Here is a 27,227-nt window from a genome sequence, read left to right as displayed (position 1 = left end):
GCGCTATAGAAAAGTTAGCAAATGTTAGCTTAGCTTAGGAGCTAAGGAAGCTAACTACAGTATAAACACTGACAAAATATAGACAATTTGATACATTCAAGTGAGTACAATGCAGTCGCCACTTTCTGTAATATAGTTGGACATTATATCATGGTAGCTGTGTCACTGAATTATGTTATTTTGACAGATTTAAAGTAACGCTGTGCTTTGTATAACCTACCATGGGCACAATCCTCTCATACTGGCACTGTGCCAACGTCACAGCCAGAATTTATGGACTGAGGAGAGGCCCGCCAACCAATGGGAATTCACAATACAGGTACAAACTAAAATGTGAATCAAAAACAAACAACAAAACTCCGTTACACCTGCATGTCTTTGGACTGTTGGGAGGAAGCTGGAGCACCTGGAGGAAACCCACTCCGGGTTTATATATTATATGGTAATGCATCAATAGAATAAATAAATGAACAAATAAAAAGCCATCAATATGTAGAATAATATGACACCAACAGAGGCCATTTTGCCTGCAAAGTAAATAGTTTTACTTTCTTCATTAATTTACTTTACATTCTGTATTTTCTTGAAGGTGCAGTCCAGTAAAGTTGGGGGACTTCTGAGAGACAGAGGGAAAAGACAGTGTGAAGTCGGTGGAGTGTCCCTTTAATTCATAATGTAAACACAGAATAGTTTCATTTACACTGTGGCATTGCTACTTATGCTGAATAAAAAACACTGATAATTTCTTCCACAATTTTGTTTGTTTGTATTTCTCTAATAAAATCACTGATGTGGTAGATAATGTCACAGTTACATTATAGTTGCAACATCCTGATTTAGCCATTCAGTAAACTGTTGATATGTCAGCCATGTTGCCAGCTGTCTGACAGTGACAGCAGCTCAGTGCTGTACTGACACAGGTTACTACTCAGCCGCTCATTGGCTGCTCTCACACAGCACAGCGAAGTAGGTCCCCGGAATTTTTCGGACTGTACCATTTCTGCTTACACGGGGGTTCACCGGAAATACTGACATCATAATATTGCTTCCTCAACCGTCTGAAACACTTTTATCCCACTAAAACACAAACTTAACGTCTGCTAGGTTGAATGTAATTAATTTTGTTACGCTTAAGCTTAGAAATGACATTAATTAGTAACTCGCTAATATTTGTTTCACCCGCCTGATCAAGTTGACGGTTTGGCTCAAAATGGCTGTAGAGAAACAGTTATGAGGATCGACGGTTTCACCAGATATTTACGAAAAATGAGCCTGTCGTAGCCCGAAGGCGCTTCCTCCACCTAACTGGGGATCCAGGTGAGACATGTTTACAGTTAATCCGACATTTTGCCGCAGCCCGCCGCCGTTAGACAGTCAAAATGAAGCCTAGCTGGGCTCGTTTGCAGTGTTATCACGGCAGCATTTGTATGCAGCAGTGAGGACCTCTGGCTTTGCCCTGTATTTACAGAGTGACAAACTGCTCCAAACTCAGATAACAGTCCTCACCAAGTGTCGATGTGACGTGACAGTGCACGTGCAAGGGACAGCGGGTGGATACACGTATGGTGGGTGTCATGCAGTGTGTGTGCAGCTAATGCAGAGCAGGCCTGCGGCTAACCCTGCAGCTGTGCATCGCAGACATACGTCATCAGGCTAGGATTCCCCGCAGTCAGATCTGTACACACACACACACACACACACATCAGCGAGATGAGCAAACACACAGTGCACTGGGTGTTGTGTGGAGAACCTCACGTCTGTCCTCAGCTCTCCTCCTGAGTGTCCCCAGTGCTGGATGTGCAGCTGTACCTTGTGTAGACCTCTGAGGAGGGAGTCAGGGTAGATTTGGGATCTGTTAGTAGGCACTGTAGTGTAGAAGAGTGCACTGACGTAGATCATATGTAGTAGCCTGCAACATGCTTATCAATACTGGGGTAATCCAACTCAGTTTGGTTGCTGTGGATATAATAAAAGATAAATGCAGAGAGCAAACACACGATCCTATTGAAACAGAAAATGTAATGCAGTTAATATTTGCTGCATTATTGACTCTTATTGCAGTTTGTATAATTTATTTAAATGCACACAGATTGACCCAGTGTTTGGGCAATCTGATGACATCTACTGTGCGCTCTAATACCCGTACTATATAGTACTCCACAAAGAGATTTAGCATGTCCCAGTACATAGTATGTCAGATGCAGAAAACTGCCAGGATGTTTTCGGACTATTCTGACCCACAATCAACACAGCTGACGATACGTCACATCGACTGAGCAGCAACTTGACAGCTGTCAGAAGTCGCAATGACGGACGACAGCGCATTCAAGTAACTGATGACCAGTCGAATAGTAATTATAGGAATATTGATTAAGTAAACAAAATAGAATGTACAATATGCATACATTGCAAAGTGACAACAGCACAGCTCTTGAGTTCGAATTCGGTGAGTTGCGTTTATCCCCAAAGTAACGGATATAAAAGCAAGACGGTCAGAGTTCAGGGTGTAATGTTATTAGGAAATAGTATGTCCTGATTGTGTGCATGCATGCAACAGTACGTACTTTTCAAGGGCAGTAAAAAGAAAAAGTATGCGACTCAGAATGCACCCGTGCTGTCAGATGATACAGTTGTGTAAACTCTGAGAGACGTTGCTAGTCGATGTTTAAAGTGTGAGAGTTGTGGCTGTGTAGGCCGTTGCAAGAGATGTTCAAACTATGCAGCAGGACTGGATTTAAACAATTTTTTGCATCACTTTGATGGAGTGCCTTCATCAAACATAACTATGATAAATTCGTTTTTACTCATATCACCCATCACTGAAGGGCCCTCATCACTTTAATTACTGTCACTGGAGTTTTGTTCTCTGATCCTGTCACAATCATTTTCAAAGTACTGTTACACTGTAAAACACGGAGCACTGTCTGTTTGATTTGCTCCATGCAGATCTGCAAAACTCCCTGTTACCCTTTAAGAACTCCATTTCCCAGCAGCCTTAGCTTGATCATGCGACACTTCTCAGCACAGTTGTGTTAGTCTGTTCCAACCTCCAAAGCGGCGAGCCACATGTCTGCTGCTCAGTCTAGTCCAGTTCCTGTGTTCCGTTTGTGAAGACAGGTGTGTTTCTGTATGAATAAACCACACACACACACACACACACACACACACACACACACACACACACGTTCTGATATTTGTAACACATCTCACCTGGGCTTCCATGTATAACCCAACTGTTCAAGAGACTGCTGTGGAGCTTTGTCCCTGGATTTCCAGCGTATTCCTTCTGACCAGGGACGAATCAGGTGTTGCACGTTTCCTCCAGCTACTAGACGCAGTGGCTCAGACACGTAGGTGCCTACTTTTTATGCTTTGGATTGAATTACAGATAATTATCATCAGTGATGCACCAGTCTGATGTGCACAGGTACTAGATCTGGGTATTGGTTAACAGGTGTCAACTGAAATGACCCAGTCCAGAGTAGTATCGAAAGTTCTCCAGTCAAACACAACTTCAGGGCGACGTCTAGCTCACCTGGTAGATTGTTTGCCCCACATTGGCTGAGTCCTCTGCAGCAGCTCGAGTTTGATTCCGACCTGTGACCCTTTGCCGCATGTCATCCCCCCTCTTATGTGGTTTTGCTCGCTGCCAATCTCCGCAAGCATTCTCCGATTTAATGCGACCTATGATTCGTCCACTACCGCAGCAGCTATAACACACACAGTTTGGTGTGGTGCAGTTGAGTGCGGTGTATTTGACAGAGTTGGCAGTTCAGCATACCAAGATGCCACCAAAACGTTCATAAGTGTGCCTATACTACAGGCTGCAAGCCTCTGGTGGCATATCCCTTTTGAAGTACTGGTATTGTAATATTATTGTATAGTATTGTTGTCCCCAAGCTTAGCAAGTATTGACCCTACTACACTTGGCATCAACAAGACCTGACAGAGCTTATTGACTTACTTACTGCACTGTCTCTTAGTCACTGTCAATGTAATCTCTCAAGACAGATTCTGCAATTTACATTGTAGAATCTTACGAAGCTTTAGCCAGTCACAATGGAGGGGGCATGGCCGAGACGTGCAGGTGTCCCCAGGAAATGTGTACCTACAGAAACAGCAAGCTCCGTGTCCATAGCGATCGCTCCACCTAAAACGCCGTCTCGTCAACGTGAAAATTTTTTTTTTTCCAGCGGATGTCTGAGTTACAACATGATTGAGCTAACTGGAGTAGTTTCATGTGGTATCCGACAACGGGAGGCTTTTAACAGATGACGTCCTGATGTTAGCTTTGCTAACTGTTCCTGTCAGCTGCAGCCACTGATGCTTTCTAGACATCGTGATTTCCCAAAACTGAATAAATACCACACATAGCAACACAAAACTGCTTTGCTAGCTCAATCATGTTGTAACTAAGATATCCGCTGGAAAAAATATTTTATTCACGGACCGTTTATTGAGTTATTACCTTATTTTTATACGTCTGTGGTTATTACAGACACCGCTAACGGCTAACATTAACAGCTAATGGTTAGCCCAGCAAATCTACGATAACCATGTTATTAATTACAAAACGTGCACACAGAAATAGTAACGTTTGTTCAGTCATTGTGTTTATAGACTTAACAAACATCAGATTAGTCTACACGGTGATATAGTGACGTGAAAAATGTGATATATAGCTAAACTCTGCTGGTTTTCTACCCAAAGTATTTGTAAACAACACGGCGATTTCCTGGGGGCACCGCTGGAAGTGAAGGGCATGAGCGATAGCAGAGGCCCCTGCACTTCCGTTAGTCGAAAAACTCCGGGCGGGCAGGAAGAAAAAAAAAAGTTTTTTTTTTTTTTAAACTGATGGATTTCCAGATAGCTGTCAATGTAATATTGTAACATTGAAGTTTTACAAAGCAAAGTTCAGGTGTCACAAACTTTGTTGGGAGAGAAAAGGTAAATTCCATTGATGCAGCAATGAAGCTCTTGAGCTGCCATCAGGCTGCTGTTGGAGGGAAATTCTTTAATTCTAAAACATTTCTGGCACTTCTCCACAGGGAGGTCAAAGGTCAGATCTTGGGTACAGGAGTGTTTGTGTTGCTCATTGAAATGTTGCTGACATGTTGCTCAAAATGATCCTGTTGCTTCACACGAGCTTCTCTAGAAAGGGTGACGGAAACTGCAAGAGTTCCTTAGTACACTTATATTAGGCCTTGTGTTCCATACTAGGAAACACTCAGTGCATGATTTCATATCTTGAATTTGGAGCACTGATGCAGTCTCAGTGTCGGCTCTGTGAGGATGGATTCTGGTGAAGGAGAAAATTCCCCTTCAGTCAGGTCCATCGTATTGGAACTGGAATTCTCTCTCGCTGTGGTGTACAGTATGTTCCAGAGGGTGTTCTTGCTTTTCCTTTCCAGATACAACAATTTATCATTTTCATTATCTGCAGCAGCCCAGTTTTTGTCACATAAAAGATGCCGTAAAGGTCAGCAAACCCCACGTCTAAGGTCTTTATGCCGGGAAAGTTGACTGAAAACAGTTTTCTTTTCGACAACAGTTTCACTTTTTCAGTTCTCACTAATTTAGAACTGGGAGGTTCCCAGTACAAACACATTTTTTATTTTTTCCTGAGGATTTGGGGCTTCAGTGGCTTTCTGAAGGGGTCTGGTGTCGATCTGACGCGACTCGGTTTTGTATGTGTCAGACTCTGACAAAGGTCTGACTCACTGTAAGGCAACATTATTAAGACCTGTCGAGAGAAAAATGCTTTACTGTCGCACCTTTTTTTGGGTAGAAAAACTGCTGCCTCAGCATTATTTTGTGCTGATGATGGAAAGAAGGTCACACCACACAAATCAGCAAACACTTTTTCGCATTTGGTACAACTTTCACACTCATAACAGAAACTCCCACGGCACAGCCGACACCTACTCCATACCGGTGCTTGTTTATCATAGTTAACAAATACTGCTTACTTTCCCTCCATGACACGCTCCAGTTTGATTGTGGTTGTTGTCGTCGGTGGGGAAATCCTGCGCTCTGATTGTTGTGATTGGCTGGCTCACACAGACATCATGTCAACTCCTCCAAAAAAGCTGTTTAGTTCAGTCGGTTTTATGTGGTCAGGTTTTGATACCTGTCAGTGAGATTTCTGAATCCATGCAACAGATGTGAATGGTAATTTGTTTGTGCTCACACGAAGCAAGACTGGACTCATGACCTCGGCATATCTAAAATCTTGGTTAAGGCCCTGGTCCTGGTTACCTTAGATAATCCACAGAACAGTTTTTAATGAAGCTACTTTCTACCACAGAAAGAGTCTCTAGAAAAACTAGAGCTGAAAGAGAGAAAATCAGTTGACAACTATTTTATTAATTGACAAATACTGCATTTTCAAGCACTTTTTCTGGGCTGCTTTTCTTTGTCTTACTTGCCTAGGTCAAGACCTTGGAATCTGCAATTGATCTGGCGTCATGACATGAAACAGTGGTTTCTCCATTGAAATAAAATACAACCAATGAGCACTGTGAGGGGACCAGTGATTAGCCAGTAGGGGTGTGTCATATCATCTTCTTCATGATAATACCGGTATGATTTTTAATGTCATATGAAAAATTCATATTGTGATACTTGCGATATTTCGATTTGTTGACATTGACGTCATACTGTTACCCACAGCAACAACAAACACGGCTGAAAGCAATATTATTACGAACTTCGCGGTGGTTCCATAAAGAGGAGCAGCTTCAGTAGTGTGGAATAAACTGTGGCGTCCTGAATGTTTTATGAACAGCCCCGGACTTCTCAGACTCTTTTAGTGACTTACCGCACAGAGGGAACTCATTCAGCGGCTCCTCTGCCAGCAGCATCTCTCCCTCTCCTCTTTCGTCGTGTGCACACGGGAGTCAATGTCTTCAAGTGATTTTGTCATAAACCTTTGACTTCAATCTGTGTAACCAATAATGAGAAAATACAGTGAGTGACAACAATCCCGCCCACATTTGAGAGTACTGTTTTCGGTGGAAACACTAGGGTCTAGATACCATGTCTGAAGGGTTACTTTTGGTTCCAAAGGTACTATAGCGAAAGTGTTTGGTGGGAACGGGGCTTATGTGATATGATATTCGGACGCTTGTTTGCTGTTATGACTAGTGTTACTATGTTCCACTTGGGATGAGTTAAGTGCGACACCTAGTGGTAAAATTAGGTAGTCCAGTGTGATGATTGGCTTAATATCAAACCGTTTTGAACATTTTTACACCGGCCCAACCCACATCTGGTCAAATAAAACCAAACATACCTGCATGCCTATGCAGCACTAGAGCTAAGAGGCAAAATATGTATTGTTCTTAAATTGAGTGAACTGACCCTTTAATACTGTCAACTTTATAACATGCCTCACTCTGCCTTAAGTGGCTGCTTTCTGTTTGCCTTGTGAGAACGCAGAGTGCTTGTCATGTTGTATAAGCGCAGGTCACCTCAGTAGAAACAGGCCGTACAGTTCATCCAAGGTATCTGTCAGAGTATGTGACCGGACCAGTTTTAAAGCTAATCAGACACACTTTAATCTGCTTTCATTCTGGCTCCAGTTCATCTGATAAATTACTTTCCATTTACATTTATTTATTTATTTATTTATTTATTTATTTACTTTCAAAGCAGCGTGCTGCTCACTTGGAAAATTGGTTAGCCTACACTTTTTTTTGTTCAGATTTTTTGCAGACTCAGAGCAGCTCTCTGCCTTATAGATGAGTCAGTGTGAGGAACACCCTCCCTTCCCACACACACACACACACACACACACACACACACGGAGCAGAGTTTGACTGTGACGGGCCTCCTTTATCTCACAGCTCACTGTGGGAAATGTCTCACACTTTAAGGTTCATTGCATACAATGATTATAAAAGAGGAATTACACTGCGTGATATTTATCACCAGAATATGAGTAAGGGGTTGGCACGTCAAGCTGGCATCCAGTGTAAACACATGCCATGTGACCGGCTGGAGCGTTTACTTTGGCTGGCGAGCAGTTCCAGTGTGGTTTCACATGTGGCTAGATGAGGAGGGTAGAAGCAGGCGGAGGAAACTTAGATGCTTGTCTAACATTTCCGCTCAATCATAACCAAGATCATGTTACCATAACACACACAAGATTTTTTTTTCCCAGGCGCCACTCATTGCAGGCTTTGAAGTACCAGTCTAAGGAGCAGGCAGTAACCAAGAAGTTGCGAATGTTCCCAAATCTTGTTGACATTTTGCACAAGGGGTATGATAATAGAGCTAAACACTCAGCCAGCCATTCTGCACTCGAGGCTTGCAGGTCGGACACTGATTGTGTTTTTCTGAGTTAAATTTTGCTTTAAGGCTTGGCCTACTTTTTAAATTATGGCATCTCTACATTATGGATGTAATACAGGCTCTGCAAGACTGCATTAAAATGCAGCTCTCCCCTAAAAACATTAATAGGCTGGCTAATTCAGTGATGCATTCAAAGACAGAATCCTCTTGTGTACGTTTTGGAGTAAAACCTTAAGTCCTGATACAAAATTAGAAGGACCATCAGCCTATTAAGCCTAATTGATTAAAACGTTGAAGTCGTCTTTCCACATTCAAATATATATATTTTTAGTCATACCTGAATTCTAAGCAGCTGATATGTATCCCGTCTGTTAAGTGCTGCCCAAAGATGTCATGAGTGGAGAGCTGAAGAACAAGGAAAGTGCATCTCCTGTCTGAATAATGAATGGAGACCATATTGTGGATGGAAAAGGGAGGATGTGGTTCAGTAATAGTCTGGTGAACATTTCTCTCTCTGCTAAATTGTTGGTCTTGCTAGATTCTTGTTTCCAAGAAAAGTTAATGAAAATTACATGTGAAGCCTAATGACTGACTTTTACAGGATTTGTAGGCTGCAGGCATCTCAGGCATATTATTATATTAGGCTGCTCCTTTGAGCATTAGCATAGTTCCTGGCTGTGTTCCACTTCTAGCAAACCATTTTGTTCGCTGTGTGCGTGGTCAAAAATCGGTCGTCGTGTGGTAACATAAGAGGCTGATGAGAAGCGACAGCAGCATCGGACTTGTACGGTCATCGTAACTGGCTGCTAGTTTTTTACATCTGTCATTTCACTTAGTGTAATGATGCTTTTATGATGCATCATAAGTTTCCTCTAAAATAAAAGTTAAGTCAGACAGGTTTTAAAATGGAGTCCAATGAAGGCCAGCTTTTATATATCTGGTCAGGGAATTGGGAGAGCAGTCCTTCTGTTATAACCCACGCTTACTGTAGGGGCCTTTGAGCATTGCAAGCGTAAGCCCAAACTGTTGAAGCGGCCAGCGACAGATAAGACCGTGGTTGTACAGACCAGTTTCAAGGAACTCAGAGTGAAAGACGGGCTGTTCCTGTAAAAGATTTGTGCTCAGTAACTGAAGGCTTTTAAAAAAAGGGAAGCTGTGTTCTGCCACTACCATGAAAAAGTAGTGTTGTGGTTCAGCTGTGCTGCGGGAGGGATTGCAATCAGGGGTTTTTCACTGTTTAGGTATTTTTAGATTTAGGTACATGACGTGATGAAGGGAATTCCTTTAAATATAAATATCAAACTCGTTCTAAGGTAACGAAAACACAACAGTTATTAGATTCTGGTGATTATATACTAATGAAAACATAGGCTAATCATATTGCTGCCAATAGATCCCCTAAAGCAGTGTTTGCCCAATGACCATTTTCTGATTCACAATGAAAACACAGTGAGCCACACTGGGATTTTCTCTTATTAGGGATGCACGATAGTATCTGCATGTCATCAGTATTGGCCAATATCGGCTTTAACATGAGCTATTGGAATCGGCCTAATGTTTTTCTTATGTTGCACAATGATTGAATATTACATACATTGAAAAGTATTTCACGTCTCCATCTGCTGGTGGGCCGTCATGTCAAGAGTATGCATCCATAATATGATGCTAATGCCACGACAGAAGAGACTTGGTGGGGAAAAAAGTGGATATATCTATCGGCTATTGGTCAGATGAATTGTTACATATCAGCATATTGGAAATCGGCTAAAACCCAATATTATGCATCCTTATTTTTTTATACTTTGAAGCCACAATGCTTCAAAATAAAAAGCTTATCTATCAAGAGAAGTGCAAAGGGGGGACACATGCGAACTCCCCAACAGATGACCAGGCTAATTATTTATGTATTAATTATTAATGTCTGTTTATCAACTGGCCCGTGGCCGTCTGTCATTTTGCACAATTGGCCTCCTGGCAAAGCAAGCTGAGTATCCCTGCCTTAAACCCTACTCACTGTTCTTTTGAATGATAGCAAACTGAACATGTTTGAGTTTTGGATAAAATCAGAAACCGTGAAAGTGTTGATTTTGGCTCTGAGAACTTGTGATTGGCCTTTTTCAGTACTCTATTAAAGTCTTTTACCAATAAATAAACCATTTAACTGTGAAATCACCAGATGTGGATGAAGTGAAATACTTTGAATCAATGGGCATCTTCAGCACCTTCAGATCAGGCGGTAAAGCTGGACCCAACTTCAGGCCTTGTCATGACAGTAACGATGTTGTTTAGTGGTGCATATTAACACGTTTTCAATTAAATTAGCACAAACATGTTGGCACACAGTCGGCCCAGAGCTCGTAGGATCCCTGGAGTTCTGGAAACCTTCCAGTCCTCAATGAGTGCTCTGTGTAAAACTCAGCTGTGGTTTAATGGATGGGCTGATTGGATGCAACACAGTGACTGTGAACTGGGTCTTCAGATTTAGTTTTTTTACTTCTATTCAAATTTAGTTTAGTCTACATCAATAAGCTAAGGTAAACTGGAAACCAAAATGGAAAATGGAAATAAAAATGGAGGTGAGAAAGTGAATCTGTTAGCTTATATGGAGCGGTTTATTCCTGGTTGAATGTTTTGGTCTATATGAAGAGGTATACATTCATTTATGTCTACCAGCCTGAATTTCTCAATTAGTTTCAGACATTAGGGAAAATCTAAGTCATTTTGGGCCTACGCGTGTTTATTCTGTCTGAGACAGGCTTGTGAATTTGAGACCCAAGCCCACGCCTTGTCATTCCTCTGCGGTCCCTCCCACCCCAGCGGTGGGTGCAGCACGTGCATGAAAAGCAGCAGAGAGGCGTTCACTTTCATCCCCTGTCATTTGGCCGCTTCCCAAATATATCATCCAACCGCTGCTCATTTCTCTGCCCGTCCCACCCACTGTCTCCTCAGCGTCTCATCCCCCTGCGTATCTTTCTTGCAAACACATTTGTGTGTCTCCCTCTCTCCATCCCACAGCTATGATTTTGGCGTCAGGGTTGCTCCCACTCCCTCCCAGCCCTGGATCATGTTACCCTGCCATTACTCAGTCGTTCCCCCTGCAAGGGTGCTCCATGTCAGGCGTAGCGGAGCCTGCCTGCCTGCTCGCTGCCTGCCTCTCCGGACCTGCGGACTAGCTCAGTGCAACCACAGACGCCCCTGGTCAGTGGAGGCGCTCCAGCTATGGCACAGACTCCCTGGAAAATTATGCAGAGGAGCGAGCAGCGGGGAGCGGGGTTAGCTGCAGTTTTAGAGCTGTGTTTTCAATTTCATGTGGGGTGAGGGAAACTCCAGCATTTAGACTGCTTCCATCTGATTGCAGGACAAATGGGTCACATTAGGAATCTGTGTTGTTGTTGTTTCTACTCTTACACCCACAAACACAAGCGTTTACTGGCAGGGTTGTGAGCCGCACAACAAGCCCAACCCTGCCATGCATCACAAATCGGCGGTGATTTGTGGACCTCATCGTTTTATGGTTATGCAATGTCGGTTCCCTTGACGAGTAAAACCTCTTGTTAAACCCCACGCCGCCCTATTCCCATAAAAGTGAGTGATGCAGGCAGTGGGCCTTGCTGTCCCGTTAAGGCTGGCCTGTCTTCCTACAGCACATGTCATGGGACTGGATGGGATCTGCACAGGTGGCTTAGCCAAAGCATGACACTGCAGAAATTTCACCGACTTGGCTTTATCGCTTGATTAATGCATGCTGAGTAAAACTACTAAATCTGCTGAGGAACTGTGGGATCCTATAGGTCTAATTTATGAGCATCAGCGAGGGAAGGTGTGTACCTGTGTCTCCGCCCGCTCCCTTTCATAGGGTGTCAACTTTTATGGAGGCTACAGCATCCTCCTCCTATTAAGCCTGTTGTGCACTCTAGTGGAGCCATAACTCCCCTCTCTGCTCTCGCCAAGCTTTCAGCTCCTCCGTAATTTATTTAGGTCTGACATATGGCTGTCCTGTGCGATGCAAGGTAACATATCGCAGCACAGGAAGGCCCGCTCAGGCTAGGCTAATCCTTTCTAATTGAAAGGGAGGCAGCGTTTTGGGCCAGTGGCTTGTATGTCGCTCATCTCTCTGCTTGTTTTACAGTAATGAGACATCTGGGGCTGGAGAGCAGAGCTGTTTGTAGAGGGAGAAACGGCTCCGGAGCCCGAGGGCCTGCAGGGCTGTCACAGACAGAACAACAGAGCTGACTGCATGTTTACTCCTGTCTGTATGTGGGCATTTTATTCTCCCCGTACACCGTCTCGGCACAGTCTCACTCGCCATGCTAATGTTGGATTAGATTTATGTCACAGGAAAGAATAATACATTTGGGATATTTAGGCCAAGGGTAAGGCTATTTAAGGCTAAGGGAGGACATCTCTGTGCCCAAAAGAGAGTCTGCTATTATTAGGCCCACATTCCCATCATCTCCACTATTAGTCTGTAGTGTTTTGTAGCCGTCACTGCAAGTATAGTGAGACCGCAGGCTGTTTGTCCCATTATTACTACAGATAAAACTTCTGTTGCAGCTTTTACAATTTGTTTAACTGTTATTCAGTCTTAATTGGTGTGGAGTGGTTGTGTATATGAAAACAGAATAGTCTGAGTAGAACTAATATAGGTCTAATTTATTTTAGTACATTTATTAGATGCTTAGGTGCCTGAGCACACTTAGCAAACGCCTTGTAGATACTGTGTGTACTCCTACACCAGGCAGTACGGGATTCAGAGGTCAGCCAACCTGCTACAGTTCCGTATGAAACTGTATTCTTCTTCTTGCCCAAAGTTGTTGCCATATCACCCCCCGTAGTTTTGGTGTGATTCGTCATAGTTTGACTGTACTGACTCATGGTCGCTTGTCAGAGGCATGTGGTCTCTGGTGCTTAAAACAACCACAATCATATACACACCCTATTGTGAACGGTTTTATTTATTTCATTTTAACTTTTTCTACCAGGTACACCTGTCAATCAGCTGTCTCTATATAGAGGGAGAGAAAGAATTTCCCTCTGAGCCTTCAGATGTCATTTATGTGGTGATTTGAGCACACAAACCAGTTGCCCATGATCTCTGCTCTACTGGGTAGGGCTACAACTGGTGTTTTCAAACCCAAGTCACAGTGGTAATACTTAATGCTGGGCAAGTTGATCGGCCAGTCTGCACGTTGAGTGTGTTTAGAAGAGTGGTTCCCAATTGGTCCAGCCACAGGTCCAGATTTCTCTTTAGTCCTTAGTTCAGGGTCCTCACAGTTCAGTACATGCAGCATCATACGTTGAGCTAGTCTGCCGTCTCTGTCAATTGGCTGTCCGTTAGTCTCTCACAGCACTTCAACGTAAAAGACTTGTGCTTGAAATTCACTGTACTTACAAACTTGACACTTTGGAAGTCACTTATGGTCCATTAAGAATGAACCCGAGACCCACTTTTGGACCGCAAACCCACTAGTAGGGAACTACTGTTTTAGAAGATGTCATCATTTTAATTACACCTGACAGCGAAAATGCATTGTGATTGGCTGAACATGTCATGTCATTTTTTTCGTCATCTTTTTTCCCCATTGTCCGGTGGGATGATATTAGTGGCTGGCCTTCTGTGGTGGTCACGACAACAAGTGGAGGAGAAACTGGTGGTAGCGGCTGCTGGATACCCAGAGCTATACGGCCCGACGATAGACAGCAGGTTGTCAAACTGCCCCTGAGTCATCCTAAAATATGCCTGGAAACGTCCATCATGGAGGAGAAGCTCCTGGACCAACTGGTGGTACTCCCCATGATCCAGCCTCTTTTTTAGGGTCTCATGTACCCACACAGATCTCTGTTTATCTGCTGACAGCCTCTTACCCTCAACCAGAGCTGCAGCAAGTACCCTCTGCCTCAACATTTTAGGAACTGGCTATGAACTACTGTCAAATAACTAACTAGAAGATTGATTACATGGGAAGATTAGAATAAGGAAATGAGTCCGTGGTTTCTTGGCAACAATACTAAGGCGCAGGAAGAGGTTTTTTTCACTTGTGGCATTCAATTAAAAAAAAAAAAAGCAGTGCGGTTCACCTTGCGATCAAGTTGCAACATAAAAACAGAATATACAGGAACACAGTTAAACGGCACAACACAGTCCCTGAGCCTGCATACCTAAGATGTTAGAGTGCATGCTAAAATATGTCAAGTTAAAACAATAAAAACAACATAAAGTAGTAAACACAACAAACACTGGGTTACTTGGTGGAAACACTGTGATGTGTTTTGTACAGTTTTAACATTAAGTATCAATAACTGAAGGAAAACAAATCTAAAGGGAGCTTTATCTCTGTGCGTATGTATTATAAATATCAAAAACTATGAAAGGGTTATTTTCATTTTTTGGCTGCAGGGTCAGAGAAAATACACAAGTGGCCTGTAAAACTCTGATCTACTACCTTGAGGGGCAGTGGGGGAAAATGTTACGTTGTACGCTGATGATGGTCAGTAATATTTTGGCAGAAACAGGCAGTGCTGGCTGTCTGAATGGTTGTGACCCCACTGGTTACAAGACCATTATGTTACCTCTAAATTGTGCCAGTACATATCCTTCAACACTTCTTCTTTCTTGCACAGTTCCACAGTTTTGCACACAACTGCATTTGTTTTTCTCGATGGCCGCACCCTGACATAGTTTTATAGTACTCAGGTATGGATAAATGTCTTATCTCTGGTGGTCGTGGCTGAACACAGTGCTTGAGTGGCAGACACACTAAGGGCAGTGGCACTGAGTATATAGTGTATTTTCTTAGCTTTTACCCGGCACCACCACCTTGTTTATGTGCCCGGAGCTACAAGCAGCCATACTGGCCTTGTATTGCCATTTTCACATAGTACCGGTGACCTGGCAGTGCATTAAGGCAGGTCTGCAGCTACACTCCAGATCCAGTTGGACACGCTAAGCCCTCTACAGCTCACCAGAGACCTCTAAATTACTGCTTTTCACGAGCAGAAAAGCACCTCACATGTTTGAGGAGAGATTTTTCTGTGTTTGCCGTTATGTTTTTCTCTGCCTCAGCGGCGACTTCAGTGCACACACACGCAGAGGAACAGTTTGTACATCTGATATCTTTGCTTGTGTAAGTAAAATCTACTCGCTTATACTCACGTGTGCGTGCCGCACCAGTGTTACTTCATGTTTTATCCTACTCAGGAAAATATACGCTCACACTCTGAGATGTATGAATCTGAGTAACCTTGGCAAAGATACTCGAGAGGCTTAAGGTTAATACTAAACTGCTGTAATCCATTATTTGGTTGGTTTGAGAGCAGAGATAGCAATGGTTCAGCATGTACCTGTCAGTACTAAATGATTGCTTATTTCCTGCCTGAGGAGGGGGGTTGAGGTGGACTAATAGCAAGCAGCTGCCTCAGCTGGACCTTACCTTTCCTTTCTGTCAGCCTGCTGTTCTCTCCAGCTAGCCTGCGTGCCAAAACACCTACTTGTGCTCAAGCTCTGCACTGCCCGTTCAAAGGAGCAACTGCTGTAGGTGGTGTGTAATAAGGACGGAGTACAAGAAAAGCTTGATCCACCTTGATGAGTGATAACTTCCTGTGAGGCGGCGTTGGAGTAAGCATTACGAGCAAATGAAAAGCGTCATTGTTTGTCCGGCGAGTTCACTGAACGCCTCCTGCTTATGACAATCCTTTTTTATTCTTCCTTCTGTGGCGCTCCTTTGTGATTAGCTAAATGCTCCATCGATCGGCCAAGTTGAGGCACCCAGAGCCAGGGAGCCATATTTATCACACAGTGAGAGGAGCATGCAGGATGTTGCACTGGCTGTCCCTCTTTCATTGGAAAACGATAAACATAAATCTGTGAAATGCGTCCGTGTGATATAAGTCAACGGCGGACCAGGGAGGGAAGAGGGGGGAAGGAAAAAAGGCCTGATCTGCTCCGCTCTCCTCAGGCAGTAGAATTAGAGAGCCGGAGCTCTGTGGGGTTTGCTGACATTTGAGGGAAAAAAGCCCACCCTCAGCAAAGACAGACTTGCAAATCAGTGTCACAAGTGCAGGATTGTGACTCTAAAATAGGCGAGAGGATGCGAGGGCTTCTGAGGAGCCCCCTCAGCAATGCAGAGGGACTGTGTATAGGGCAAGGCTTCTCCCTCTGAATCACAGCTAATTAACGAAAGTAATTAAGATCAGAATCTCTGCTCAGAGAAGGACTCTAAATTGTCTATACATTCAAATAGGCCATCAAAAGGAAATCCCTTCCATTCATGAAAGGGGTAAATTAAAGCGTTCAGACCCTTTCCTCTCTATTATCCTCGCCGTGTGTCACACAAGGGACATCTGTTGAAAAGAGCAAGCCAGTGTTACGGTGAGTTAAAGCTCTCTCTGCTCCATCAGAAGCACTGTTCATAATGCATTCGCTATACATATTTCAGCTTGAGTGAATTTATTTCAATAAATAATGTCACTCCAAGGACACGCTTCGATCTTTCCGCGGCGGCCGCGCCGACTGTAAGCCACACCATATTGTTATCTCATTCCTCTTGTGGCAAATGATAGATTAACAAACAGTTTATAAACAGGGCACTGAGCATGTCCGCAGTTTTATCATCACCGCACACTGCCAGAACAACCTCTCTTTATGATGGATGTATTTTCCAGGTTTATTCTGCTGCTACAAGCTGCAAGGATATCTATGGGTATGGCCGTAATGTTAGGGCTTACAGGGAATCTCATATAGTGGGCGCACAGTGGATTGGATTTATAGCCAGGATTAAGTCCAGTGGCCTTTTTCTGGTAGGCAGTATTTAGGTGGTGCTGTCATTTACAGTGTCTGCTTTTAAATGCTGCATCTTTTCCCCGAAATGCATCTTGAATAGAACGTTTCCTGGGACTTGGGGAAAGTGCTGCAGTGCTCTCTCGTGTCATGTCAGTGTCTCAGTCAGTGGTTGATTTCCACAAAGTAGACACAACTGAAGCTTCTTAAAAACAGGCATATTTCTGCCTTTCTAGCCAGTGGTGTGGTTTTAGGGATGGCAGTGTTGGATAGTCAGCTAGTCAGCCCTTTACTTGGTGCCAGTGCTCCCTGCTGTTGACAACCATGGATACATGACCACAGAATGTTTCTCAGACATTCATCTTCCCCACAGGATGAATCCTAATGATCTCCAAACCTTTCCTCTGATGCCACCAGCAGGTCAAAGGTTTCACTAATTGAGCGAAACCAAGCGACATGATGAATCCTCCTGGACCACAGTTTGTTTGGCTGCGCTTTAAACAGATACACTTGTTCTTTTGTTGCATTTCTGACAGTGTAGCTGCTCAAGGCATGTTTGCTGCCACCTTGGGTTGATAGACGTGTCATTTGGCACCTGACAAGATTTTAGATTTTGGACAATTCTGCTTTACCCTGAATTATGGTCGGTAATGGGTTTTTTTTATGTCCAATTACGTCCAATACTTTTTTAAAATACTTGCCTTCTGTGCAGTATGATTAAAGCAGCTGTGCGGAACTTTACGTTTTCGTTGATTATAGCGCCCCCTTTGGTCGAAGCGGTGTGACACCCACAGCCTGGTGTCATAAAATTCCGACTGCAGCCGGCATTCGGCTTCATTCGTAAAATCTCGACCACAACCGGCAATTACCGCATGCATTTGTTTTGGAGAGCGAGAGGAAAATCATAAATGTTCTGGTGTAGCTCTGAATTTCTTATAAACTGAGGACAACTGCCTGCTGTATATTTGTGTTCATGGTCACAGTCACAGATAATTTTGTGGTGTTTGTTGTAACGTTACTAGACAAAAGCGGTTCACATCAGCTAATGTTACATTTAGCTTGCTTATAACTTCCATGTCGTCATATATTGAAGTTAAACAACGTCTAACAAGTTGCGGTATATTCTCTAAATAAAAACAAAAATGACATACCTGTCGATTAGGAAAAGGGCCAACTCGGGATCAGTTTTAAAACCTTTCAAATCTCTCAGCTCTCTCCACTTGGTGAATGCCCGACCGAGGTTTACACTCGTTTGGGCTCGAGCCCTATCACTGTCCCGTTTAGCCTTCTTCTGTTCTTCTGTTCTTTTTCTTTTAGATGGTGCTCCTTCTTTATCCGCCATGACATCGAAAGTACAACCAAGTCCTTATAGATACATCTGGTAAAACTGTTATGTGTTCAGCAATGCCCGCTGCGTACCGCTTACTCGAAGAACACTCTCTGTGAACACGGCTCTTCTTCTTCTCTCAGTTTATTGGCGGTTCACAAACAACGTCCAGGTGCATACCACCACCTACTGTACAAGAGTGTGCAATGTGTCCGAAATCATTCACTACTCCCTACTACATGTCATTTAGCCTGTTTCTTAAATCCTACTTGTAAACACAGCTCCTTCTTCTTCTGTGGTTTAATGGCTGCGGGCTGCTGCGGGTGTGCAGACTTACTTTCGCCTCCAGGTGCCGTATTCTGGTTGTTCCGCTGTGTCTGACCTGACCGAGGCTACACTAAATAGCCATGTAGAGAAAGGCTTTTTTGTCACTGTTGGGTTCAAATAAATATGCGGATCTTCAAGGGGGGGTGATACGAACTAGGGACAGTTTTATAAATGGTAAAAAGTTCTGCACAGCTGCTTTAAGAATAAGGAGATATCCTTGTAATGAAGTTATGGATAATTGAGGGCTTGGCCAGTTTGAGTGACAGACAGGTGCCATTCGTTGAGAATTCGATTCGTGAGATTCGCTACCGTGGTGACAACGTTCGTAATGTAACCATGGTGCAACCCCAAACGGCTAGCAGTTAGGATTAGTTCCACTTTTAACTCGGAACTAATTGTAGGTAAAATAGTGAGTGATCAGTTGGTAACCTTGTGGAACTTTGAGACTTTCATTTAAGAGGATAGCTCGTGAGCTGGAGGTTCAAAATGTGTAAAAGTTCGTCAAATACAAAGAATATAATTTCCAATAATGACTGAATGATTAATGATGATTAATAAACATTTACTGGGGGTCTAAATGGAGTAATTTCAGTCATTATGTCAGTGTGTTTTTAGTTTATTAAAGGTAATTGTGACATTTTCATTGTCTAGAAAAGCCCTGTTCAGCATTTGGTTGTACTTGAGATTCAGTTTTTCCAGTTAGTACATTTTGTTTTTACGGTTTTACGCCTGTTTTTGTGAGTGAAAATTAGCATTATCACTACCACTGTTAACCATATCTGTAAATACACTGTGCTAACCATACTAGCAGCTAGGGTTAGCTCCACTTTCTCAAAATGGGAGTCCACAAACCAGTGGGTGATGTCATGGTGGCTCTCTTCATTTTTCTATACAGTCATTGGTCCAGCACTCTTTCCTGATGACAACCATTGGATGGATTACAATGGAATATTTCTTAGACATAAATGCTCCCAGAGGATGAAACCTAATGATCCCCTGACCTTTCCTGTAGTGCCACCAGCAGGTCAAAGGTTTCACTTGTTGAGTATAACAGGTTGACCATCTACAAAATGGGCTGGTACAGAATATTGTCCAGTACAGACATCTGTGGTCCCTGAGGAGGAATCCTGAAAACTGTATACGAATATTTTGATAGCTGTTGGATGGATTGCCATGATATTTGGTACAGACACTCATGGTTCCCGCGGGATTAATTCTAACTTTGCTATTGATAATATAAACATACATTGAGCTCAAAATAGCTTTCCTTTACATGCACACAGCAGGGCTTCTCACAGGAAATTGGTGGAAACTAACTTGAGCTTGTCTGTTTGTCTCTACTCAGCACAACTTGTAAAATCAGAAGGTTTCCTTTTTCCCCTGACATTTGGATGAGCTGCTTTGATTAATTACTAATGTATGACGTGATCGATCGGTCGATCACCTCCCGAGCAGAATCAGACGGATCCTGATTCATCTCATCTCAGTAAATGGCGATTAAAGCAATTGCCTCGCTCATTAAATATGCGGCCTTTTCTGTGTGATATAATGCCTGTGCGAGTTTTCCCAGAAGCTTATTAAGCTTTATATTTCATAAAAATTTAATACTTTCCTCTGACATTAGAGGAGGCACGCTGTGGGAAAACATGCACAGGACACCACTTAGCCCAGAAAATCAGGCTGGAAATCAGACATGTTTACATGCTCCGTTGGGTGCTGCTGTAAATATGTGTATACATGCAGCATATTATTTGTAACGGGGTCATGTTCACTCCCTAGTGTGGCTGTAAACTCCAGGGTGCTACCCCTGTGTGCATGTGTCTATGTGTGCAACTCCTTTTCCTCAGCTGGGTCACAGGACAGCGCAGGAATAGGCCTCTTACGGCAGGACTTATGGGTTGATAAGTGTTCTCTGCTCAGGGCACAAAGCAAACCCCTGTTTCCTGAGCTGTCTTGTGCAATTTGTGCTGAGCTCAGTTCAGCGCCAGAACATTTCCACTTATGTTTCACCTCAGCCTATATACTCTGCCGAAAGACACACCAGGTCGAGACAGTGATGGGGAAATTCAAGCAGAGTCTATGTTGAGTTTAGAGGCCACTACCTTTTTTTCCCAGTGCTTTTCTTGTATCACATTTGAGCCCTGGGTCCTCACACATCACCTTTCTGAACGCCGATGTAGGTAGAGATCACACTCACAGAGCCAGGAAGTGTTACTTTCAAGAGAAGTGAAACTGCTTCTTTCCAGTTTTCTAAGTTAACTGTCTAAATTTAGCATTCGTAAAAACCTAGCGTACCTATAAATGCCAACAGGCTCGCTTTCAGGTTACAGTTGAAATCCGTCACATAGCCCAAATCACTTCCTCTTCTCTTTCCTCTCAGGCAGGAAGGGGTTACTCTCCATGTTTCCTGTCCAATTCCCAGAGCTCCGGCTACGTTCTGATTGCTTTCTTGATGTTAAACATTCCCAGGCTCCTATAACCTTCTAGCTTGCCTCCACCGTCCAAGAGCCGTCCCAGGTGAACGAGTGGGCGAACCTCCTGTTTTTAAGGATAAAATCTCTACAATTTTTTTTTTCTCACAGGGGGTGGGAGATACAGGGACTGGAGGGGCAGGGAGCCGTGTGATGGGAAAGCATTCTTTCTTTGCATTCCGTTTAGTTGTTGTAAGGCTGTGGGAAAGCATGTTTTCCCAACAGTGGTCCGCTTCTTGTGAAATAAGGCCGTATTCAAGCTGGAGGTTTGATTGTGAAAAAGCACTGCACAGCGTTTAGACCCATTTAAACTGTGATAGCATAAATAAATATGAGTCAGTCAACTTTAGGAACACGCATCTCCGACTCATATTTTCTGGATATATCGAGGTTAACATGTGCTTCCTTTTCAAACGTCATCCCTTTATGTTTTTTTTTCTTCCACGACTCCTTCCCACTCACTTCCTTCCCTCCCGAGACACCTGATCGACGGCTGAGTTATGTTATCTCGTCTGAGTCAGTGGAGCCTTCACATCAGTCATAAAACAAACGGGATCCAGATTGAAGTAACATGCCTGCGTGGAGGCTGCGGTGTGGATATGACCCAGGAGCAGAGCTGGGCCAAGCCGGACTATATTTAGCCCAGCGTTGCTCAGGCTAATTGCCCTCCCAGGCCTAATCATTTCCAGGCTCTGCAGCTCACAAACGACTGGAGGGGAGGCCAAACACCCACTAACCTCATGTTAAAGAGATGTCGGCATCAATGGGGTTGTCAGAGCGCTCCACAGACAAGACAAATTAGCACAATATCCTTCCTCCTCGTATGCTATTAGATGTTCTATAAGCGGATTGGATTGGAGAGTTCAGTACTGCTGTCTGCTGTCGTGTATTAATTGAATATGTTTTCCTCTTACTGTATCAGTAATGTGAAGAGTCTTGGCAGCATCCTCTACAGGCGACATTGGGAGGTAGTCTTCACTTCATCCCAGCTTTTGAGGCCTGCTTGAGAAATCCCCTGTGAATGATAAATCCCTCCACTGCTGCCTCCTACGGCCAGCTTAGCTCCTCTATGTGGGCCTAACCTGGCCTGAAAAGAGAAATGCGCCAGACTCGCCTTAGCTGTGATGTGGCGTTGGTGGAAAAGTTTACTTTGTGGTGTTTTGTTCTCACCACCCCCTCCGCGCAAGTTCCTGTCCGTGTCTGGTTGGGCCGTTTCCTGTGTGGTTCCTGTCCCAGAGACCTGCCCAGGTTAAACAGCGGGCACATGATGGCCCGGGTCACGGGGCGAGGGCTTTGTGGCGAGGTAGAATGAACAGGTTGGGGCACCTCTCTGTGGTACTCAGCCCCACGCTTCCTGCCTGGTCTAGTTCCCAAAGGCATGCTGGGAAACCTGAATTTTTTTCCAAGGTCTTTTCCATGCTGCACACCTGTAGTGAGACCAGGTGGACGGCCAGTAATCATTTATTTAAAAGGGGCACATCTGACTTTATTATTCGTCTGATTTCATCACTATAATACAAACTTCAAACCATTTTGTTGACGGAAGTTTGTGTAAAAAGTTTCGTCTTTGAAAATAATTGAAATAAAGATGAGATTCTCCGTCGAGTTGCATTTTTAATATCAATATCGTAAATAAGCAAATGTACACGGTATGATAACCCTCAACTTTCATATCACGGTAAACCTTGAGACTGGTATACCACTGCAACCCTAGTCCTGACCAGAAGTGTCGCAACTTCAGGAGTAGGTGCTGCAGTCCCACCTGTGTGATCTGCCCTAAAAGACAGTCAGTGTTGCCTTCTTTAGCAATTTAGGTTTCGGACAGCAGCGGCTCAGGAGCAGGTCGTCCCCTACTTGGAAGATTGGTGGTTCGATCCCCAGCTCCTGGGGCGATACAGCTACAGAACCTCAGATTGCATGTAAATGTCTAAACTGAGCAGCCTCGGCCACCAGTGTGTGAACGTGTGTGTGAATGTGACTGTAGTTTAAAAGTGCTCTGAGTGGTCGGAAGAATGGAAAGGAGCTATACAAGTGCAGGTCCATTTACCATTTATCATGTCACAGAAATTTAGTGGTGGTGACAGACTTGCTAAGATGATCTAAATATATATGACTGTTTTGTTCTTCTGGCTACTTTGATGGCAAAAACATGTGTTCATCAGTCTTTTCTTAAATCAGAAATAAGTAATATGATATTTTTGAGTTATCTCTACCCTTGGTGTTAAGAGGACACCTCACTATCATTTTCAAACTGTTGTGTTGTTGAATAGACCCTAATTAGACTCGACACAGAGGAGCTATGGTTGAAGTTGAAATCCAAGCTTGCCTCCTTAAAAAAATTAACCTCCGTATCTTTTAGGTCGGGGCCCGTTCAGTCAGAAGGTGAGCCGAGATCCAGAGGGAGAGAAAGAATAAGTGAACTGTGTTTGTCAGCTTTTTAAACCCTGAAATTGATTCTTCTTCTGCGCTCTTTATTCTAATGACAAGCTAATCCCCTCTCCTGTTTCCCTCTGTTATAAATAGAGCCTCTTATTTCCCCGCTCCGCCGTGCGCTGCTTCTGAAAATTAGCACTCATGATGAGTCTGCGCTCTCGGCAATCAATTTGCCACACTAAGTCCCTCCAAAAAGGTTACCTGTGGCAACTGAGCCCCGGTCACGTAACTCTGAATTCGCCTTTTTTTTTTTTTTTTTTTTTTTTATTCAGCTAGTTAAATAAATGGCTCTGTCTGGAGAGTCAGCTGAATGAAATGTCAAAATATTGATGTTGAATAGTTACGTGATTTCAGGGCATTTGTCACGGGGAGAGGAGGGTTGGTTGGTGCAGGTGGTGCACGGGGATAAGGGGGCGTGCCAGCCTCAGGGTTACTTTAATGATATTAGTAGAGATCTGCTTATTTATGAGGCTGTAAGTTATTCATGCTCAGCACTGGCTATCCATCACAGCTAGGTCGGCTTATTGTAGCCTGCAACAGTCAGAGCTAAGTAGTGTTGCCACCAGTGTGTCTGATAATAACACCTTGTTTATTCACTAGTTTAATTTTCGATCATAATAGTCTGAATGCTGCGATGCAAAAAAGTATTTTATTCTGTCTCTGCTCACCTTCCCTCTAACAGTATCTGAGGTGTGGAGGAACGCTGCCTGCTGTTTGGGTGTAATAACTCCCTTTGATTTCACCTCCCACCTTTTCTCTCCTCTTGCTCCCACTTAGAGGTTCAGTGTGCTTGAAACAAGCTAGTTTGTAAATTGTGTCTGACCGTGGCTAAAGGTAGAAGTGTTTAAAGCTGCTCTTAATGTCCAAAGTTAAATGTGCTGCAAAAACTCTGCCATTACAGCCTCCCTCAGACTGCATCGCACTGCCTCTCCAGTCTCTCTGTGAGTTTGTTTTAGTCTTGACACAATGAATGGGACAAATGGGGATAAAGGTGCTTGGCTGCTGACACCTTTCTGCCAAAATTAGGTGGGCTGACATTCATGTGATGATTATATAACCTCAGCCAGCATCCTGCATGGATCCGATTTTCAAGACCCCCTCAAGAACCAGAACCGGATGTGTAATACCGCACCCTCATATTAGCAATTAGTTCCACAACCTGACCCAACCTGCTGACACAAGATTTGCAGCCGTACCCGACCCGAAACTGCAAATCCTTTCATAACCGTGCACTGTTCAAATAATTTGGTTATGCAGCTTGTTTAAAGTGATAATTTCAGGACATTTCTCAGGTGTGAAACTAAGATAGTATATTTTAAAAAGAAGGTAATTCAGAAAATGAACTTGAATGAATTTTTTTTTGCTTATTCTCATAATAATAAGCAGCACATTTCCACAGTTGACCTGCCTCTTAGTAACGCACCTGATTAAAGCAGCTCTCTTATTCCAGCCGACTCACACAGTCAGCAGTCAGAGAATTAACACATTGAATTATCATTTTCATTTTATTTTAATATATTAATTATCAAAGACCCAAATGTTTTTATTTTTTAACCCAGAACCTGCAGATACCCGACCTGAACACCCCACTGCAGAATTATCAGGCAATGTTTTGGTGAATCAAATGTGTTCTTTTTTCCTCGCCATTATTTCGACAGATTATAAAGCGACGTCCATGTTATGATCAAGTTTCAGAGTTGTAACAGCCTGTCTCACAGTGCTATAAACACACCCACACATACAGTGTAGGTAAGCTGCTGATAAGCCAACAAACAGATGCCTCCATCACTCCGACCTGAATCTTTTTTCAGTACCTGATCAACACACACTGCCCCTGACCTGTGAAGTGACCTCACTTTATTTTGTCAAACAGTAAGGCCTTAGAGTGACATCACTGACCTTTGACCTTCTAAACCTGGGATACTCAACCAGAGATATTGGATAAAGGAGGTACCCCACCGTAGGCTTATCCAATGTTAAGAAAACGGTTACTCCTCCTGTCTCCTAAGTGGGTGTAGTTAGCTCTCCCTCCAATCAGAGCCTGTTCTCCCTCAACCCCCCCCTCCCCACCACCTCGTGTTGAACAGAGGATCTGTGGATGTCTGTGTAAATGGGAATGAAAATACATTCTTCCTATTATTGCAGCCTATTGCTGCACAAAGCTTGATTTTACCGCCTGTTTATCAAGATCACGAGATCTCGCGAGAACTTGTTTTCTGAGACGGACAGGGCTCAAACAAAGTTAACTTTCTCTTGATCTGTGCGGATGAAAAATGCAGCTTTAGTGTCACAATGTTGGGAAGATGTGTGGCTTGTGGAAAATGAACCCAATATTTACTTTAGTGACTATAGGGCAAAAGAATTGACCATAAATTGTGATCACGTTCATTTTCCTCATTGACGACAATACATTCAGAGCTGCCGCAAGTCTCCAACGGGGACGTGGCACTGACGTCACTGAATCAGGAAGTGAGCTGAGTGGGGTATCTCGCTTTATCCAATATCTCTGACTCAACTTTCTCCTGGGGGCCACTTTTGTAAAATGACAGGAGTCAGGGGGCCAATTGAAACAAACACTGATGATATTAATCACAATATAATAAGCTAATTGCCTGTTTTTAATTACCCACTGTGCCCACTAATTTTTACAAATCCAGTCACAGCAGCCTCATGCAGGTCAGGTGTCAGGAGCACAACCAGCTTAACTTTGATGCCTTTTTATGCACTCTAGCACCTTGTATACAATTGTATTCAATTTACAAAACTAAATTCTTAGCGTGAATCAATTTATTTTCATTGTGAATTAGAAAATGGTTGGCAGGGCCACTCTGTCCGACTCTTGGCCTGCAAGTTGAGTATCACTGTTCTAAACTAAAGCCCTTTTTGGACGGGATCAGTTTAACGTGGAGACGTGGGGTAAAGTAATTATTACCACGGATTTTAGTCCTGTCCAAACGCGGCATGTCTGTAATCATTACGGATAACGTCAGTAAAAATTACGGCGACTTTTACCTTCTGTCCGGAGAAAATACCTCGGGTAATATTAATCCCATGCGAAAGTGATCCTCTGTAAAAATGTATGTAAATATTTCGTCACGTCCTGTTTACAAGCATTTTTATGCGTTTACAACTAGTTTTCTGTGTTTTTTCGATGATGGAGGCGCTTGAAGAAGCGGACACAGTGAACATTCTTCTAATGATCGCATAGCCCGACGTGGGAGACCAATCAAAAACGTCAAGAAGAACGCACTTTTCAGAGCCACAAGACTTCTGGTTGTGTTAGGTAGGCCTAATATAAATCCATATTGCTAATCGTTGTGTACACACAACGTAAATGTAACACATACAGGAAGCAACGTAGCACGCACATGCCAACAGGGAGGTGACGCCAGGGCGCATACCGAGTTAGCACTCCCATCTCTGGTAGATTTACGGAGATTTCTTGTCCCGTGCGAATCGGACATTTATATTACAGACATCCTGTGGTAAACTGACGTTAGTCCACATCCCTGTGTAAAACTAACCCTGTCCAAATAGTACTAAAGAGTGTAAATGCTGAATGCAATTGAAATTCAGTTTATTAAATATAATGTCATAC

General features: G+C 43.4%; 1 protein-coding gene across 1 annotated transcript in view; it reads left to right on the top strand.

Moving 5' to 3' along the window:
• Positions 1 to 1,197: 1,197 nt before the first annotated feature.
• Positions 1,198 to 27,227, top strand: part of znf438 (zinc finger protein 438) — a 59,423-nt gene continuing 33,393 nt past the window's right edge. The window contains exon 1 of the mRNA XM_033639281.2: positions 1,198 to 1,317. The gene's annotated coding sequence lies outside the window, so the exon portion shown is untranslated. The remainder of the gene's footprint in view (positions 1,318 to 27,227) is intronic.

Source organism: Epinephelus lanceolatus, chromosome 20, assembly GCF_041903045.1.
Source record: "Epinephelus lanceolatus isolate andai-2023 chromosome 20, ASM4190304v1, whole genome shotgun sequence".
NCBI classification, from domain to species: Eukaryota; Metazoa; Chordata; class Actinopteri; order Perciformes; family Serranidae; genus Epinephelus; species Epinephelus lanceolatus.
The sequence above is the reverse complement of the archived record's forward strand: the minus strand, read 5'-3'. Positions and strand labels throughout refer to the sequence as shown.